Here is a 16,401-nt window from a genome sequence, read left to right on the forward strand (position 1 = left end):
GTAATAATTCCAGTTCCAAAGAAAGCAGCTGCTGACAGGTGTGAAAATTACCGAATTATCCGTTTAATAAGCCATCGCTGCAAAATACTAACACGAATTCTTTATAGAAGAATGGAAAAACTGGTAGAAGCCGACAACGGGGTAGATCAGTTTGGATTCCGGACAAATGTACGAACACGCGAGGCAATACTGACGCCAGGACTTTAGCATCTGTAGGCTTAGAGAAAGCTTTTGACATTGTTGACTATAATACTCTCATTGCAATTCTGAAGGTAGCAGGGTAAAATATAGGGAGCGAAAGGCTATTTGTAACTTTTACACAAAGCAGACGGCAGTTACAAGAGATGAGGGACATGAAAGGGAAGCAGTGGTGGAGAAGGGGTGAGACAGGGTTGTAGCCTATCACCGATTTATTCGACCTATACACTGAACAAACAGTATAGGAAACCATAGAAAAATTTGGAGTAGGAATTAAAGTTCAGGGAGAAAAAAATATAAACTTTGAATGTCTTTCTTCAGTGTTCCATATATATCGAAATCTCACAGGGAGAGACCAGGACTGTATGGAGGATGTGTAGCTTCTGTAGCATACTCGGAACGCTGACGGACGCCATCATTCTGTTGCAGGACAACACCTGCCAGTATGTAGCCAAGATTGTTTCTATTGCACTGCCGAAATTTCGCTAGGAAGCCCTTACAGATGCTCCATCCAGTCCCGACCTTTCCCCATACGATTTTCATATTTTTGCAGCCCTGAGTATAAACATTCGTGGCCGTCGATTTGCTACTGACGAAGAGGTGTCCATACTTCTGATACTTAGCGTGACAAACAGAACCGCATGGAACCATTTCGCCGCAATAATAATCATAGCACTAGACTTGAAGTCATTTCCTGTCTGCAAGAGATCTGCTACAACATGGTTAGACCCCCACAGACCGCACTACATCTACTACCTGCGACATGCAGAGAAATTACAATAATATTATTGAGCTTCTGGGCCACAAAACTGTATGAAAATTTGCAAATCGTCATATTTTGCTTTGGGGGTGTCAGGAAGTTATAGGTGACGGCATGGGGCTCTGCTTTAATACTTGAAGCTGAGGAACATCAATGACCTTGGAGGTTTCGTATGGATCAAAGTATGAGCGTAGAAACTGCGAGATAGGACATTTCTTCTTGTAACTTTCATACTGAAATCGTCCCCGCTGAAGAAAAATAGTCTCGCTTACAGTCCACTACAACAAAGGGTTCTGGAAGTCGTCTAGTAATTATTTGACTCCAGTCGTTTTGCGTTTCGCGTGTTGTATTGTGTAGGCCCAGATTTTTGTCACATTCAATATAGGCATGACTCTTCACTGGAAAAGTTGCGCGGATGCGTTCTAATCTTCCTTTGGCAAGTACTAGTTCATCCATCCTAGAAAACGAGTCTCCCAACGATCTTTGCCTGTTTTCAATATAGATACAGGCAAGATATGGGGCCTGGGAATTCCAAGAGCGTACCGGTATCATAATATTTATAGTAGTTCCTCAGATTAGCCCTAATATACAAGAAGAAGCAAGCAGCGAACTTCAGTTTATTATGCAGATATAGAAGATTTAATGAAATATATTACTAAACATGACTACAACTTGCATTTTATGTTTGCAGGCAGTAACGTTCGTCAATAATGCTTTTGACGGATAATGACAGAAAGATATTTTTATGTGATATTATCAAAGTTTAACAATTTTGAGATTTTTTCTGTACTTGTACTTTGAAACCTTGCTTCTTGCTAATTTCATGAGTCTACGTTAACAGGAAGTACCCTATAGCTTTTGATGAGTGTGTTTGTGAGTATTAAAATACGCAACATTAATGGCCGAATCTTTTGTTTGCGTTGATTTAGAAACTTAAATTTTTTACACCGCCAAGGGACCATAGATCTTAATAAGTGACATTGATCTGAATTCGATATGCCAACCTTTACACGAGAATAAGGGGTCTTAACAGACGAACAGACGAAAAGACAGACAGAGAAAAAGGACAAAAAATATTTGCTCGTGTTATATAATTACAAATTAACAGTTTTGGAATTTTTTGCTTTACACTCACTGTGAAACCTTGTTTCTTGCCGAATTGCATGGTTCCAGGTCAACGGGAAGTACTCTACAGGTTTTGATGAGTGGATTTTCGAGTTTCAAATTACGTGACATAAATAGTGGAATCTTTTGCTTGAATTGATTTAGAATCTTTAATGTTTTACATTGCCCAGGGATCACAGACTTTGATATGTGACATGAATTTGAACTTGATGCGCCAATATGTTTCTGAGAAAATGGAGTCTCAATAGACGGAGACAGACAAATGGAAAAAATACTGAAAATATTCTTTCCTCATTACACGATTACAAATTAACTATTTGAATGTTTTCCTTTACTTGTAGTGTGAAATGTTGCACCTTTAGAAATTTCATGAGTCTAGGTCCGAGGTCGGCAACCTGAGGCTCGCGAGCCATATGCGGCTCTTTGGATGTGAAGCTACGGCTCTTTAGTTCCATACGCAGATATTATTTATTTTATAAGAAAATTTTTTTTTGTCGTTCTGAATCGATTAGCGAGGATTAGGCAACATTTTTAATCCCACACAATCGGCCCATTGTTCTCGCTTTTCACCGCACCCCTCCCCCGTGACACTCGTCGCTGTCGCACCGCGATAAGCACGTTCTGAGTTTTGACAAATCCGTTTATGCCAGTCGGCGATCACAGTACACGGGAGGTGACGACCGAGTGAGACAAAAAGAGTTTCATGTCTGAATTACTCATTTTAATAATTCAATTATTGGAGAATTATTTATTCTATCAAGGTAAGTATTTTTAATTGGGAAATATCGATGTAAAATGTTTTTTGATAGATTATATTTTAAACCCCAGCTTTTCGTATGCATTTACGTGGGTATACGTTGACATAGTAAATAATTGCAAAACTTGTCATCTGCTGTTTTGGATACCTGAATAATGATTTTAAAAATTCTTTATCACAGCTTCACCGCAAACATGGCATCTTAAAAAAAAAAATAAAAAAAAAACTGGAGAATAGCATCGAGAATTCAGTCGGGATTGGAAGGAGTCGTTCGCTTTCATATGCAACTCAGATGGCCTTCCGACTTGTCTCATTTCCCACGAAAAACTCGCACACAATAAGAAATCAAAGTTAGAGAGACACTTCACTACAGAACACACACAGTTTGCTAGTAAATATCCAGGCGGCGAAGGACGAAAAAAAGTTGTCGACAAGCTCCAGAAACAAGTACAGCAATCAAGTTCCATGTTAAGTAACTGGACGCAATCTACAAGTAATGTTATTCTGGCAAGCTTCGTGGTATCACTAGAAGTTGAAAAAAAAGGCAAACTATTCACAGATGGCGAGTATGTCGAGATTGCTTCATACGTGTATCTGAAGAACTATTTCGTGATTTCAAGAACAAACCAGAAATCTTGAAAAAAATCAAAGATCTGCCACTATCCGCTAAAACAATACAAGATAAAATAAGTAAAATGTCTTCAAATGTAACACATTTGCAGGTGGAAGACACTCGACTGGCTTCTGCCTTATCGCTTGCTATCGATGAGTCTTGCGATGTAAAAAACACGGCACAAGTTGCTCTTTTTGTGAGGTATATGTCTTCCCAAGGTCCGAAAGAAGAACTTCCAGGATTGCTATCACTCTTGGGACAAACGAGAGGGGAAGACATAGCGAGTGCCGTACAGAAATGCCTCGACGATAATAAGATCGATTCAAATAAAATAGATTCAATAGCAACTGATGGAGCCAGAAGTACGACAGGAAAACATAAAGGGACAACAAGGATTCTTCAGAGCAAAATAAACCATGAAATTCTTACGTTTCACTGCATAATACACAAAGAAGCGCTTTGTGCGCACACATTTCCGGCCGAAATAGTTGAGGTCATGAATTTGGTAATCAAGATTGTTAACAGGATCTTGTCAAAAGCACACTACCATCGTCAGTTTAAAGAATTCTTAAACGAAATGGAGACTCAGTATTCCGACCTCCTCCTTCACAATAAAGTGCGGTGGCTTTCCAAGGGTAGGGTGTTGAAACGTTTTGCTTTGTGCTTGAATGAAGTAAATACATTCCTCAATGAAAAAGGCATTAATCACCCTTAATTAGAGAACAGCGAATGGCTGCAAGAATTTTACTTATTGTGGATATGAAGGGTTCAAATCTAAAACTGCAAGGAAAGGGACACCCAGCCTATGTATTGGTAGAAGAATTGGTTTGTTTCGAAGAAAAATTAATTATTTTTGCAGAAGATATTCAGAGCGGTAAATTACATCATTTTCAATTTCTAAAGCAATATCGCGATTAAACCAGTGCAACTGTTGATTCGAGTTACTTCAGCACAGTTATTAAAAAAACTGAAAGATGAATTTACTGACAGATTTCAGCAATTCAAAGCAAACAAATCCACTCTAGCATTCATAGTAAATCCTCTCAACACAAATAGTAACGAAATCCACATTGAGCCATTTGGAGTTGATAGTGGATCTCTAGAAATGCAATTGATCGATTTAAAAAGAAAAGCTTTGTGGAGTGGAAAATTCACAGAATTGAAAAGAAAATTGGAAGAGTTGGAAGTCCAGAAATGTATGTACGTAACGCAACAAAAGTGGACAGCTTTAAAACAAATGCCGCGAGTTGAGGCACATATTCGACGCATGGAATAGTCTTCCAGATTGCTACAGTGAGGTGAAGAAGTTGGCATTTGGAGTACTGGCTATCTTCGGATTGATATATTCGTGCGAGCAAGCGTTCTCTTGCATGAATATAACTAAAATTAAAGTAAGGAGCCAACTAACGATTGAAAATTTAGAGTCGTGTTTTTAACTTAAAACAACAAGTTATGAGCCAAATTTATCCAAACTTTCTAAAACCATGCAAAGCTAACGCTCCCATTGAATTTGTTTGCTCAGTTGTTTGTTATTGAAGTACAAGTTACTGTTTTAAGTGAATGTTTAATTGTTTTAATATTTTACTTTAATAATAAGTGATTATGTAATAATACCATATGTATATTACCTAATTTGTTGTGAAAAAACACTACTTACAGTACATGGATAAATATATTTTTTCTTATGAATGAATAGATTATTTTTTTTCGTCAAAAAGCTCTATTTATGCAAGTACTATTTATTGTTGGCAATAAAAATTTTTGTGGCTCTTTAAAAACTTTGAAATTTTATAAATTGTAATTTCTGACTCTTCCGACTCAAAAGGTTGCCGACCCTGGTCTAGGTCAGTGTGACGTACCGTATAGGTTTTGACGAGTGAGTTTTCGAGTAACGTCTGTGGCATAAATGGCCGTATCTTTCGTTTGCACTGACTTAGAAGCGTAAAATTTTTTCATAGACAAGGGACCACAGACCTTAATATGTCACATAAGTTTTAACTTGATACGTATACGTCTATCAGTCCCTGAGAAAAAGGGTTCGTAACAGTCGGACAGACAGACACACGGATAGAGAGTTCCTATAAGGGTTCCGTTTTTACGGATTGAGACATGGAAAACCAAAAATTAAACAGTATTGTTGATAGCATATTGGGTTGTCCGAGAGTTTGTCTAAGTACGTCTGGTGTAACTTCTTGACATTAAGGTCTTCAGATAAACGATTCTTACTGTCAAGCAATCTGTAAAGGCAGCATGCCCTTTAATCGACTGTATATTTTCATGAACTTTGGCTATTGTTTCATAATTAAGTCTGTGTGACCTATTACCATTTTTACCCCTTGTCTCGCCGTGTTCTTTCCCTGTATCGTAGTGGCTAGGGAACGTTTCAAAGTGATGAGGAGTCGGTTTTCAATGCCATGGATGGATAGAACTGCTGCGTGACAAATTGGTATTTCAACTGTCATTACATCCCTTACTACCCTAACTTTATAACTGTAGGAGGAGTAACGATATTGTACTTCATCAGTTTACCAGATTTCTTCCTTGGTCTCCTGTGCAATTAGGCTTCATTGAAATTAGGCCAAATAGATGGGAATTTTATCATAATATGCTATATTACTATTTAATCAGTGCATTTCTTTCTATACTAGTTGTATTTATAAAACATTTCGAGCGTGAACACTTACGGTCATCGCTGGTATTGTGACCAATAGCTCTAATGTGTTTTGAAGCACCTGAAACTCTCCCATGAACCTTTCTCTTCTTTGAAATGGTTTCTGGTTTTTCAGTAGACTTTTCATCACATTTGCTGACTGGCATTGTGCTAATTTTCGAACACTCTCTCGACACACAGCTACAGCACAACTAACAGTGCACTACCAATGTTATTCCAACTCTGATAGCTCTTCCTAACGTATAGTGTGAGTTTCACGGTCTGGAAGTTTTTCTTTTCTACTAACAGGTGGCAGTGAAAGCTAAAATTTGTTCTGGGATGGACTTTGATCGTTATTCCCGTGTACTCTTCGATTTCTACTTCCCCATGGGAGCAATATGAGAAAACAAGGAAAATATCAAAATGTGGAAATTTTTACGAATCTTTTAATCATTCCATCAGACACACTCTTACAAAAAATGGTGAATGCCGGCAGCCAGACCGGTCAACAAACTGTTGCCGCCGGGCTCCTGTCAACATAAAGTCGTAGCAATGTGGTGCAAGATCCGGGGGGTTGAAAGCTGCAGCAGTCGGCCGAACGTGGCATTCCTTCTCAGAGAGTCGGGCTCACTGTATCACCTACCCGCCGTGAACTGTATCAAGTATCAGACCATTTCCAGTTTAAATCGGTAAGTATGTAAATTCATAAGATACGATGAAACATATAGGATCGAGTGCGCGCAGTGGATTAACGACGATGGCTGGTGTGTCGGCCACATTGGATGTTGTTTTAGGATTTATCCACTTCCCGCCTCAGTTATACGATTCGCAAACATTTCGAAAACATTCTCATACTTCCACATGGGATAACACTAGACGCAGATGGGGAACATGAACGGGTATCTGGCCACCCTCTATCTCTAACACTGTCAGATCCAAATAAACTTGTCGACTCTGTGACGACACGACATAAGAACAGGAAAAATAATAAGAAGAAGATTTGGTTCAAATGGTTCAAATGGCTCTGAGCACTATGGGACTTAACATCTGTGGTCATCAGTCCCCTAGAACTTAGAACTACTTAAACCTAACTAACCTAAGGACATCACACACATCCATGCCCGAAGCAGGATTCGAACCTGCGACCGTAGCGGTCGTGCGGTTCCAGACTGCAGCGCCTAGAACCGCACGGTCAAAACGACCGGTGAAGAAGATATGTATACGCAGTTCTCGAACAAGGCCAACCGATTCGGCTCATATTTGGCAGTTCGCTTCTGCACGGCCTAAAATGAAACACTCTGACATGTTTTAGATCAATACTCACCTCCTCTCGTTTTTGAGAAAACCACCCCTAAAGTTCATGCCGCGCAATCAAGTCAAAATTGACGGATCCATACATAATTAAAAAGTGAGGATTTTTCATCATCATATATAGCGGCCGGAAACGCATTAGATACCGAGGAAAGAAACTTTTTTAACTGACGCTTATGTACCCATAAGGTAAAACACTGTGCAACAAAAGCGCCGCTGGCGTACCGACCTAGGCTTTTTGCTGGGGAGCAGAGGATTTGTGTTCAATTGCTACGTACATTCACTATTTTTTCATTTGCACTTTCCTCCGTTTCGAAATTGGCAGGAAGAGCAGGGTTAACAGAATAAATAAACCAGTAAAGAATAAGAAGAATGTAGGCAAGTAAATTTCTCAAATGATTTCGATTAGTAAAAAATTAAAAATTTAATCTTGGCCGCTTTACAATGGCTCTTTTACTCACTCTGTTACATGTCTCTCATTTATTTCGAACCTAAATGGATAGTACGTATCATATAAACTTTGCAAGCAAATAAACTCGCAAAGCCAAGAATATCCAATGATTTTCGCGCAACTGCGTCGGTCCTTCCGAAGACTCGGAGGAAATCAAATATGGTTTAAATTAAAAATATTTCTTTTCCTAGAATTAGTCTTTGCACATACAAGGTACATGATAACATTTCCTGCAAAATCGGTGCTGAAAGTTGAACAAGAATTATGGTGTGAATCGTTATCATTGATGGCTTTCAGTAGAGTGAAAAATTGAAGCCTGTGTTTGTGGATCATATAACTCAACTCGGTGACTATTTCCTTAAGTCCTTTCCACAAGAATCTTATCATCAAGTCTGAATCTAAGATTGTTTCAGTACAGAACTTCCAAGAGCACTTGCCGCTGAGAAACATGGGCTGTTTATTGATGTTTTTTCAGTTTCCACATTGAAATCGAAGTTCGTTTCCTCATCACTGCTTGAGGTTTGGAGCCTGGTGATGCAGGAGTATCCGCAAGAAGTTCACAAGTCGCTGTGGGTACTGACACCTGTTGCAAATTCATACTTATATGAGGCTGGTTCAAAATGGTTCAAATGGCCCTGAGCACTATCGGACTTAACATCTGAGGTCATCAGTCCCCGTAGAATTTAGAACTACTTAAACCTAAGTAACCTAAGGACATCACACACATCCATGCCCGAGGCAGGATTCGAACCTGCGACCGTAGCAGTCGCGCGGTTCCACACTGAAGCGCCTAGAACCGCTCGGCCACTTCGGACGGCTATGTGAGGCTGGTTTTTCAGCGTTGGCAGCCATGGATACGAATTACAGATTGCGAATGACTGTGGGGAAAGAGGTGCGAGTTGCAGTTTACAATCTTGTGTCGAGATCTGAACAACTGATGATGAAGAAACAAGCTCATTCTTACCACTGATTTTCTAGAAAGAATAGCATGTGATGAGATTGAACAATGGTTAAACTGCGTTATGTCGACAATTATTAAGAAATAACTACTCTTATTCATTTTCTCGAAACTTAAGCTTATTTAACTCCCACTTCGAGTCGGATATTTGAAGGGAGCCGCGGCTGTTTATGTTGAGGTCAAGGGAGCCGTAGACAACGTTGGAATTGAAACTACAAATAGAATAGTTAATTTAAAATCGCTATATACTTCTTTAAGAAATCTCATTCTTTGAAGATGTACGAAAATTGTTTTATAATCATCTTAGACCTATTGGAGTGTATGGCAGACAGCATACAGAGTTTCTCGAAAGTGAGGGAACGTCTGTTATCGTCAACACTTGCTTGTAGTTATAAAATCTTGCTGTACTTGCTGAAAGAGCTCGAATATGCACTTTGATATTTTCCTTTAATTGCAAAAACAAATCTAAAAAATAAAAACACCAATTTAGATATTTCACAAATGAACATTATGTTTGGCAGAATATCGACACAAAACATCAATATTTTTGTTTAAATAGCCATACACGGTACAAGTTCACAACAACTGACGGGAGAATGACAACAAGTAGTTGAATCATCAATTTGTTTTCAGTACGTACGAACACATCCTTGAACAACGTTGTTGCTTTCTTCCTAGAGGCAAGTGCATTGTTCGCTCTCGCCAATATTAAAAGATAGAATTATTGTGTCACGAAAGGATGGTGAACACAAAGATGTATAAAATGAAGAACAGGGCTTCAACAAGACCAACAGAAAACAACATAAATGGCGGAAAAACGTGAAATCTTGCAATGTAGAAATAGGTTTTACTAATAGATTGTTTATTTTTATAACACTGAACAGTTATTAAAAGTGTACTGTAGAAAATAATAGGAGAAAATGATGGGCAGATAACAATTTCCTGAAAATTTCTAATTCATCCGTATGGGGAAAAGTTTTGCCCCTAGCAACATGAAAACCTGCGGGTGCCCCTGAAGCTTGTGGCGTGTCTTCCATAAAGAACGAGAAGAAGAAATCCTTGATAAGGTTTTTAAAATGGGAAAGCGATTTTATGGATTTACGAGGTGCATTCAAGTTCTAAGGCCTCCGATTTTTTTTCTCCGAACTGGAAAGAGATAGAAACATGCGCATTGTTTTAAAATGAGGCCACGTTCATTGTCAATACGTGCCAGAGATGGCAGCACAGTAGGGCAGATGGAATTTTACCGCCAGCGGCGAGAATGAGAACTGTTTTAAATACTTAAAATGGCGACGTTTTCCTTACTTGAACAGCGTGCAATCATTCGTTTTCTGAATTTGCGTGGTGTGAAACCAATTGAAATTCATCGACAGTTGAAGGAGACATGTGGTGATGGAGTTATGGATGTGTCAAAAGTGCGTTCGTGGGTGCGACAGTTTAATGAAGGCAGAACATCGTGTGACAACAAACCGAAACAACCTCGGGCTCGCACAAGCCGGTCTGACGACATGGTCGAGAAAGTCCAGAGAATTGTTTTGGGGGATCGCCAAATGACTGTTGAACAGATCGCCTCCAGAGTTGGCATTTCTGTGGGTTCTGTGCACACAATCCTGCATGACGACCTGAAAATGCGAAAAGTGTCATCCAGGTGGGTGCTACGAATGCTGATGGACGACCATATGGCTGCCCGTGTGGCATGTTGCCAAGCAATGTTGACGTGCAACGACAGCATGAATGGGACTTTCTTTTCGTCGGTTGTGACAATGGATGAGACGTGGATGCCATTTTTCAATCCAGAAACAAAGCGGCAGTCAGCTCAATGGAAGCACACAGATTCACCGCCACCAAAAAAAATTCGGGTAACCGCCAGTGCTGAAAAAATGATGGTGTCCATGTTCTGGGACAGCGAGGGCGTAATCCTTACCCATTGCGTTCCAAAGAGCACTACGGCAACAGGTGCATCCTACGAAAATGTTTGAAGAGCAAATTCCTTCCTGCACTGCAACAAAAACGTCCGGGAAGGGCTGCGCGTGTGCTGTTTCACCAAGACAACGCACCCGCACATCGAGCTAACGTTACGCAACAGTTTCTTCGTAATAACAACTTTGAAGTGATTCCTCATACTCCCTACTCACCTGACCTGGCTGCTAGTGACTTTTGGCTTTTTCCAACAATGAAAGACACTCTCCGTGGCCGCACATTCACCAGCCGTGTTGCTATTGCCTCAGCGATTTTCCAGTGGTCAAAACAGACTCCTAAAGAAGCCTCCGCCGCTGCCATGGAATCATGGCGTCAGCGTTGTGAAAAATGTGTACGTCTGCAGGGCGATTACGTCGAGAAGTAACGCCAGTTTCATCGATTTCGGGTGAGCAGTTAATTAGAAAAAAAATCGGAGGCCTTAGAACTTGAATACACCTCGTACAGTTAACGATCTATGGAGATTAGCATTGCAGTTGACAGAGAGGAACAAAATACCAGATGGTATTAACGAAGGGTCAGAGACGGCAGGCAGGACAGCACTCTAATTAGTCTTAGGAAACTGCCACGATGCCTAGAGAACAAGCTTTTAACAAGATCAGTGCAGATAAGTTTTTTTACATACTTAAACCAGTACAAGAAAAACAGTTTCATCCTTCTCATCACATTTACATAAATAAAATCGTTGACAGGTCGGCCCAAGAAGAACAAAGTGTTTGCACTTACAAGAAGACGCTAAGCCTGTGGCTCTGCTGAAAGTGGGTCACTGTCCACTTTTTGAGTCTGTGTTCCCACACTGGCCACTTTATCCCTTCGGGGTGGGAAAAGTGGCCACTATGTAAGGCTTCGGAAAAATGATTATAGTTACTATTTATTATATACACTGAGGAGAAAAAATCTCAACACCACGGAGGAATTGTGCGACAGAAACGAAGGTTGGTAGGCGTGTTTCGTAGTACCACTATAAAAATGAAAGTCAGGTTTGCTTTAAACACACGCTGTAACGGTCGCGAGCGTTAGTTACTGTTGACACCGGGCGTTGTAAGTTGATTTTAGTCAAGAATGCCTTTAACGCGACAAAGACTCCATTATCAACACCTCACAGAGTTTGAACGCGGTCTTGTAATATGGCTACGAGAAACTGGATGTTTCTTCTGCGATATTACAGAAAGACTTGGCAGAAATGTAGCCACTGTACATGGTTGCTGTGATGCTGTCAGCGGTGGTCACGAGAATATACAGTCGCAAGAACGCCAGGCTCCAGGTGGCCACGTGGTACTATCGAGATGGTGATGATGATGATGTTTGGTTTGGGGGGGGGGGGGGTGCTCAACTGCGCGGCCATCAGCTCGCCTACAAAGTCCCAATTGTCACACAGTCCAATTTTTTCACAGTCCACTGTAGCCGCTGCCACAAATGATGATAATGATGATGAAATTATGAGGACAATACAAACACCCAGTCCCCAGGCAGAGAAAATCCCCAACCCGGTCAGGAATCGAACCCGGGACCCTGTGATAGAGAGGCAGTAACGTTAGCCACTAGACCACGAGCTGCGGACCCTATCGAGAGGGAATACCATCGTATTCGGCGTATGGCTCTTGCGCATGGCACTGCATCTGCAGCAGCAATCTGAGCAGCAGTTGGCACCACAGTGACACAACGAACTGTTACAAATCGCTTACCTGAAGGATAGCTCCTAGCCACATGCCATATAGCGTGCACTCCGCTGACCCCAAACCACAGGTCTAGCGGTTCTGGCGCTGCAGTCCGGAACCGCGGGACTGCTACGGTCGCAGGTTCGAATCCTGCCTCGGGCATGGGTGTGTGTGATGTCCTTAGGTTAGTTAGGTTTAAGTAGTTCTAAGTTCTAGGGGACTTATGACCTAAGATGTTGAGTCCCATAGCGCTCAGAGCCATTTGAACCATTTTTGAACCCAAACCACAACCATTTGCGACTTCAGTGGTGTCAAGCGAGACCTCTTTGGAGGGCAGGGTGGAGGTCTGTTGTGTTCTCTGATGAAAACCGGTTCTATCTCGGTGCCAGTGATGACCGTGTGTTAGAAGGCGGCCACTTGAAGGCCTGCAAACAACCCGCCCGCGTGCTAGACACACTGGACCTGAACCTGGAGTTATGCTCTGGGGTGCGATTTCATATGACAGCAGAAGCACACTCGTGGTTATCCCACGCATTCTGACTGCTAATCTGTACATCGATCTAGTGATTCAACCTGTTGTGCTGTTATACATGAGCAGAAGTCCGGTGGGTGTTTTCCAACAGGTAACCTTCGCCTACATGCGGCTGTTGTAACCCAATGTGGTCTACAGAGTGCCGACATGTTGCCTTGGCCTGCTCGATCACCAGATGTATTTCCAATCGAGCACATACGGGACATTACTGGATAACAATTCCAGTATCATCCTCAAACAGCATTAACCGTCACTGCAGTGACTAAGTACAACAGGCATGGAACTCCATTCCACAAACTGACATCCGGCACCTGTACAACACAATGCATGCATGATGGCATTCAACATTCTGGCGGGTAAGCCGGTTATAAGTGTACCAGCATTCCACATTTGTAATGGCTATTTCCCACGTACATTAACATGTGATCGTGCAATGTTAATCACTTACATATGAAGGGCTCATTTCAATAGTGGTAAAATCCATTTTTGTTCATTCTGTTGAGATATCAGAAATATTCAAGTATATATACTTGAATATTTCTGGTACTTCAAATGCAGTTTTTACAGCGCTGATTTAACTTTAGGACTCTGTATCTCAGAATGAACAAAAATGGACTTGTACCACTATTGAAATAAGACCTTCATATGTTACCTAGACGAATGTATTCCCGAAATTCCATTACTGTACATTAATTATTCTTTGGTGTAGTGATTATTTCCCGTCAGAGTATATTCTTACTTGTAAATATTTAGTGCGATATCTTATAAAATGTGATTTCAAACCAAATGTGAGGAACACATTTTAAAAATCTACTCTATTACTTTATGTTTGAAGTTAGTCAAAATGACTTAACTCATAGCTGAGTATGCAGACAGGGTTATCTTGAACTAGAGCCATTTGAGACAGAACTGGCTCTTGCTACTGAGCTCTTGTGTGGTGTGTTGGAAGGGGGGGGGGAGGGGGAGAAAAGGCAGGGTTCGCACATGCGACCATAATGTTTTACGTTGGACACATGGTAGCTGTGATTTTTTTTTTTTTTGTTCATGAAACAAACATACTAAATGGACAGTGTTTCTTACATTGGCCAAATAACACTCACTTAACGAGTAATTCTACAACCAGTTAACCCGAGGGCATTCAGCTTTGTATTACGCTATCGAACAAAAGATACGTATTGTCATTAATGTACAGATGGGCATTACTGCAATTGTGGCGTTTGTCAGATATATTTCGAAACAAAAAGGTGTCAGAACTGACCAAGAATGTCACAAAGAACTTCTCATCTGTGTAAAGCCTAAGGCAGTAAAGATAATGGATATAATAATCATCTTGCTATGGTTGGAAGCTCCTGTTCACGGGAATCAAATTTGGGTTTTAAAAACCAAATTAAATGGTATAGAGAACACAATTCCTTGTTTCCTCTTAAATACTTTCCACGTATCCCTGTATTTATAGTTCCTAGCGTCCGTTCTCCTAAAAAATATCAATGGCTCTTTGGAATTTATCTTGAACTCGAAGAATTGAAGTTCGTGTCGGCAGAATATATAGCATATTAAATATTATTCTGTGAGTAGATTTTCTGCCTTGGAAACTAATACGCCAGATCACTTAGTAACTCTGCTGTAGTAGAGACTTAGCACAGTGTAAGTAACATAAATGCAAAACCCAATCAAGCGATTTGAAAGCTTAATACAAACACGATTAATATGATAAATTCTGAAGAAGTTAGGGGTTACCAATAAATTATAGATCGAAAGATTGCAATCGTACACGACTTATTTTCTTACGACAAAATATCCTTCTGCGTGATGAAGAGTAATATAGCTCAAAAGATGTGACGTTTCTAAAAGCGACGTCGTAACAGTTTTCACTACAGAACGGTTCTTATCGCCTCGGCGCCTGAAGCTGGTGTAATTGTATCGCATACATGTGAATGAAACTACTTACTGATTGACACTTCACTGTAGCTATGGTCGACTGCCGGCAAACACTGTCACAGCAGTAGCAACTAAAGGACTGCGCTGCGACATGGTACGTCAGTAAGCTAACGAATTACGTCAGCATCTGGCTGTGTTCCAAACAATGCACTGACTCACAATACTGTCGCACATTGTGCTGTTTCTGTATTTTATTTTCTTTCATACTACACTGTAGTTATTGAAACTGTAAGTCATGCTCAATGCTGCCAAAATAGCCAAAATATAACAGGAGGAACACTGACAGTCACGCAGTTCTTCCCACAATCGATGTCATGCAAGTGCTGAACAGCAGCCACCACGGAATACTGAACATCAGGGATCATTGACTCAACCATGCGTATTTATAGTTGGTTATATTAGTATTTATAGCTAGCTTGGCCGAGAGAGCCAAAGACAGTATTCAGTGAAGTTAAGTTGTTAAGAGTAGAAGCAACCTGCTCATTTGCCTTCACGCACAGTGAAGTGGCTGCGATTTGTGGAGGTGAATAAAACATGCTCATTTGCCTTCACGCACAGTGAAGTGGCTGCGATTTGTGGAGGTGAATAAAACATGTCTCGAATACACGTGTCGGATTAACCGTTGGTCTATGTATTATGAGCCGGAATGTAGCTTTCAGGCAGGTTTTCATATTTATTTACGTAAATGGTGGTTTGATTTCACAACTTTACCTTTGAGAAACAGCAAACAAACAGTTAAAATACGAGTATACTCATAACAAAATTTACAAGATTCGCAATCAGATGGCGCACATGACTCTCCTCTTGAGGTTAACTAGTAATAGTAAGCATTTTCGACCATACAATTACAAATAAATTCCAAACTGTTGGACAGCAAACCGACGCGAACAACAATAGTTCATGCATACCCAGGGGCTTAAAGTAGTTTTTGGTAACTGTTTTGGAGTTCAGGGTAAAAACGTGTCTACAGAATGCGTGTGCCCGGGAAAATAGTACGATTTGACCCAGATGTCCGGCGATTTCGAAGTTTTTGTGTGGGGTCAGCAATTTAAGTGTTGGTAGACATATCCAGCATATTTAGCTTTCTTGATTATTATAAGTGTTACTCGTACATTAATATACATCCAGTGTATATTAATAAATAATAAGACGCCTATTTTAAGTTAAATGATATTTATTGGTTTAGATAGTAAGCCATTTGCCGCTCTTATTCTTCTGTTAAAATGTGTTTTAAATACATTGCAACCTATATTGCTACATAATTATAAAAAATGATTGAATCTGTTGAAGTAATATATTCACTGATTTCTGAAGTCATTTTATCCAGTGTAATATGATACTCCATTGAGGGGGGTGGGGGTATAGCCCCCATAGCCCCCCCCCCCTGCCACCACCCTGTGTATACATGCCGATGCCACACCAGGGAAAGTGTACGAGGATATTGAACGGTTAATTCAGAATTAAAGGGGAATG

The 16,401-nt window shown here is 40.5% G+C and overlaps 1 protein-coding gene across 1 annotated transcript in view; it reads right to left on the reverse strand.

Moving 5' to 3' along the window:
* LOC126162061 (retinaldehyde-binding protein 1-like) overlaps positions 1–15,029 on the reverse strand; it is a 174,595-nt gene extending 159,566 nt beyond the window's left edge. Inside the window, exon 1 of the mRNA XM_049918315.1 lies at positions 14,939–15,029. The gene's annotated coding sequence lies outside the window, so the exon portion shown is untranslated. The remainder of the gene's footprint in view (positions 1–14,938) is intronic.
* Between the last annotated feature and the right edge of the window lie 1,372 nt (positions 15,030–16,401).

This window comes from Schistocerca cancellata, chromosome 2 (assembly GCF_023864275.1).
Source record: "Schistocerca cancellata isolate TAMUIC-IGC-003103 chromosome 2, iqSchCanc2.1, whole genome shotgun sequence".
In the NCBI taxonomy this organism is placed as follows: domain Eukaryota; kingdom Metazoa; phylum Arthropoda; class Insecta; order Orthoptera; family Acrididae; genus Schistocerca; species Schistocerca cancellata.